Consider the following 3,625-nt stretch of genomic DNA (forward strand, 5'->3'; position numbering starts at 1 on the left):
ACTAGGATTATATTTTTTAAAAGTATATTTAGTGGCCTAAGTTTGTGACAAAATATAAATCCTACTATTAGGGAACGGGTGTTACTCAAAAGAAAATCTACTTGTAAACAGATGTATATGATTCAAAATATATTTTTCATCAAAACAACGGTATAATGCTGATTAACTCCCAGTCTGGCATACAAACCCTATTCTGTTGTTAATGAGAAATATTTATCCCACACCTGCATTTTATGTGCATGATACATTTTATGTGCATTTTATGTGCATGGCACAGTAGACTAAGAGAACAAACCATTAATGCTTAGGGAATAAAAGTCCCTCTGCAAAAAGGCTCTTTAGCTAAAGAGATGCCACCCGGAGGGTATACACTCATGCAGGCAGTAGCTCAAGTCCAAATGACCAGCAATGGGTGAAAGGGAAGATCAAGGTCCTGCTCTGATGTCTCAAGGTGAGATACCCCAAAGGGCCATTCAGCCGCAGAGCTCCCCCTGGTTACAGCAGCATCACAGTTCAATTCCTCCTCTTGCCCAGTCCTGCTTCCTTCTTTCTCCCGCTAAATCAAGAGCACTCCCCTATACATAAATCGCTGTGTCTCAGAGATACAAGAGAAATAACTAAAACAAGTAACTAAAACTTCACAAGCTCATACTCTAAGTGGGCCCTGCACTAACATATTATAACATATGTAATATATATAATAGATATAGACATCCTCTTACATATGTATGGGTAGATAACATAATCCCACTACATAAATGCAGAAATCAAGCTCAGGAATGTTAAATGGTTTGCTCAAGGTCATCTGGCAAAAATACTTGAGGAGCTAGGATTTAAATCTAGGTCTACCAAATGCTAATAAATCACAACTCTATCTGCTAGAAAGGGTTATTAAATGACTTAACAGCACAATCAGCTTGAGGCCTCTGGGAGCAGTCAGGAATGAGTGGCCTGGTGAACTATGCCCAGCCACAAAACAGAAATTTACAAAAGTACTTGAGATCCAGGCCTACAGAAAACTAGATACACCATGATCAAGGTTTCATATATTTTAGGCCTAAAACAAAAACGCAGAGGCCTAATGGAACCAGAATTTCAGAATGAAGCTATATGGTTATAATCTACTGCATAACTACTAGATCCTAAAAATAATGATTGGAAAATCTTGTCCACCCACAATCAAAATGCTACATTATACACAGACAAATGTGTAGGAGGAAGATGGCACTTCCTCATGTTTGTTTTTTACTCCAATCCTTGCAAAAATCTTCATAAACTGGTATCTAAAAACTAATATCTAATAAATTTCTTACTAGAGGTACACTATCTTTACATTTAATATTCAAATGCTTGATTGCAACCAGTTCAACTTCTTCAACTATAACCACATCATAGCTTCCCCCAAGCTTTCCCTGATTATCAATCTTCTTTTATAGAGTATCTATATCTACAAGAACAACTAAAAACTAGTATTACCCTGCCCTGGTTGCCACACTGCCTAGCAGCTACAAGACATAAAATCATTCTATAAATTCTAAACAACTACAAATAAGTAAAACCTGACTTGATCAGTGAGAATAAACCACTTAAAAGTTTGACAGAATGTAAATTTACTTCTCCTTGAGATAACTACTTGATTTATAATATTCATAATAACAAAATTTAGCACCAGTTAATCAAAAAACTGAAATACACTTAGAAGTACTAAAAATACTTCAATTAATGTCACTTTCAAATTTAAAAATAACTGGACTCTGAGTTTACCTGTTTCCCCTTTCTGTAAAAATTCACCAATGCCACCTCTCCCACACCACTTTATTTTATGTATTATACGGTAACACATATAAATGAGCAGTGACTATTTCTTTATTCACCGTGTATATAAGATGCCTCAGTATCCAAGTTCAGTTACCATGAACTGCAAATATGGAATGATGGGTTCTTCAAATTAAAAATCATTCACTAAGACATGACACTATGTCAGAACCAAGAATTGGACATCATAAAATGCACCTCCCAGGTTTGATGTTTGGCCCTTACCTTCTTTTTTGTATCCATTTAATAAAACAAGCTTCTAACCAGAAATACATGGTTTCACACAAATATTTGCAATACTCCTATATCTACCTAATTTTACCACTTCAACAAGTAATAATGGGGATGCCATAACTAGTTCAATGTTTTCTAACTAGGAGACACCAACTGCCTAAGAAAAACCCTTCCTGGTAAAGTGGTCGAATCTTCTGGAGAAAGAAAAACAATTCCACACAGGAAAAAAAAACAGGATGGTAGACCATTACAGCTTCTGGAACAGGAATCCAAGCTCCTTGAGGACCAGGATTCCTGTCTTGATTACCACTGTACCCCGAGTATTTATCAGAGTACAGGTAACACTCTAAGTGATTAATAATAATAGCTATTATTCACTAATAAGTAGTATTTGTGAGGAATGTTACTAAGCTTACATATACAACAAGCCTTAAAATAATAAATGGAGGGAAGGGGCACTCAGCGGAGCCAATGTACATTTCTTTCCTCCATTTTACGGATGAGGAACTTGAGGCCCAGAAAGACTAAGCTTCCCAACCTGATGAAACTCTGGATAACGGGGCTGGGAGTCTCTTAGCCAGAGTTTGGGCACTTTCCACTGTGCTATAATATCAAAATGAAGGACAGAGCTAGGAAAAGAAAAGAACACGGAGAATACAGACTGGCTAAAAGTTGTATTAATAAACATTCACAAAAGAGTTAAGTTTGCCCCTAAAAACAAAAAAATAAACCCTATTTCAAAACTGCAAGGATACAACCAATGGGACCTATGGTTCTATTTCTTAAAGGTTATAGTCAATCTCCTATACACTAAGCACTTCAGGGTTCTTTAATTGCAGGTGCCTAGTTCCAAAAGCGACTGATCTACATAAAGAATAACTTCAAAAGCTGAACCTTTGTGCTAAAAGCCACCTATAACAATCCTAATGTGACTTTATTAAACTATACCTACATTCTCTTTCTAGTAAAATTGTCCAATCAAACGAATTCAAAGAACTATCCCAATCAGTGTCTGCCCAGCACCCTCTAACAAAAAGCACAGCCTCTGGAGAACAGAAATTCTGTCATATCTTGGCTATTCCCTACACGGCCCCTCAAACAGCGTTCAAGCCCTACACAAGATTATTAAGCTTCTCTCTTAAAATGTGAAGTAAAATTACATAGAACACGAATCTTTTTTTAACTCCGGGCTGGGAACGGAAGTCAAGTTCAAATTCTCTTCCTTCCTGAAGTGAGACATAGAATTAAAAAGCACCCCCCCAAAACACACGCGCGCGCGCGCACACACACGCATACACGCACGCCCTACAGTAAAAATGTGTCGGGGCCCCTTCACCTGTGGCAATCAGCAAGCAAGCCTGGATTTGCTGGGCATTAAGGCTCACCTCCCCCGGGGGAAAGGCGGGCGGGTGCGGGGAGCAGGGCCGGGAATAAACTGCTGCCTAAGTTTCGAACCGGATCGTTCCTCCCAACTTGGGCAGCCCTGCCTTTCCTTCCTTCCAGCAGCCCGGGGCACACGCCCGGGCTCGGCCACCGCGGGCAGCGGGCAGGGCCCGGAGCAGCGCTGCGGCTGCGG

General features: G+C 39.3%; 1 protein-coding gene across 1 annotated transcript in view; it reads right to left on the reverse strand.

Annotated features, from left to right (window-relative positions):
* The window catches only part of Heca (hdc homolog, cell cycle regulator), a gene marked incomplete in the record, with an annotated part of 46,189 nt that overhangs the window by 41,782 nt on the left and 782 nt on the right, over window positions 1–3,625 (reverse strand).

The sequence above is a fragment of the Chinchilla lanigera genome, unplaced genomic scaffold (genome assembly GCF_000276665.1).
Source record: "Chinchilla lanigera isolate Chin_1 unplaced genomic scaffold, ChiLan1.0 scaffold00035, whole genome shotgun sequence".
Classification (NCBI taxonomy): Eukaryota; Metazoa; Chordata; class Mammalia; order Rodentia; family Chinchillidae; genus Chinchilla; species Chinchilla lanigera.